The sequence below is a fragment of the Cyprinus carpio genome, chromosome B1 (assembly GCF_018340385.1).
Source record: "Cyprinus carpio isolate SPL01 chromosome B1, ASM1834038v1, whole genome shotgun sequence".
NCBI classification, from domain to species: domain Eukaryota; kingdom Metazoa; phylum Chordata; class Actinopteri; order Cypriniformes; family Cyprinidae; genus Cyprinus; species Cyprinus carpio.
In genome coordinates, this window is record NC_056597.1 from 33,281,052 (window position 1) to 33,281,464 (window position 413).

A 413-nucleotide genomic window follows, 5' to 3' on the forward strand; every position below is an offset into this window, starting at 1 on the left:
TAAGTGCTATAAAAAGTCTCAGTTAGCTTAACGCAGTACCGTAACAATAAGCCCATAGGAACAATAAGCCAATATCTTTTTCTTATTTAGAGGCCTTTTTTGCTTTTTGTTAATTGTATTTAAATAAAAAGAATACAAAGCTAGAATAACAAAAAGATTAGAGAAGCAAGTGTTTTTTTTTTTTTTTTTGGTTAAAGAAAACAAGCAGTTTATTTCTTGATTCTTGAAGATGTTTGAAGACTGATTTTTGTTGCCAAATGTATGTTTGGAACAGTTGTTTGAATAAACAACTTAACTGAACTATTATGCCTGTCTATCTGCTTGACTGACAGTTGTATTGATCACTGAGAGAGCATTGACTTGGTATGATGTTGGTTCAATATAAAAATGATTTAAAAAAAAAAATAGCTTAG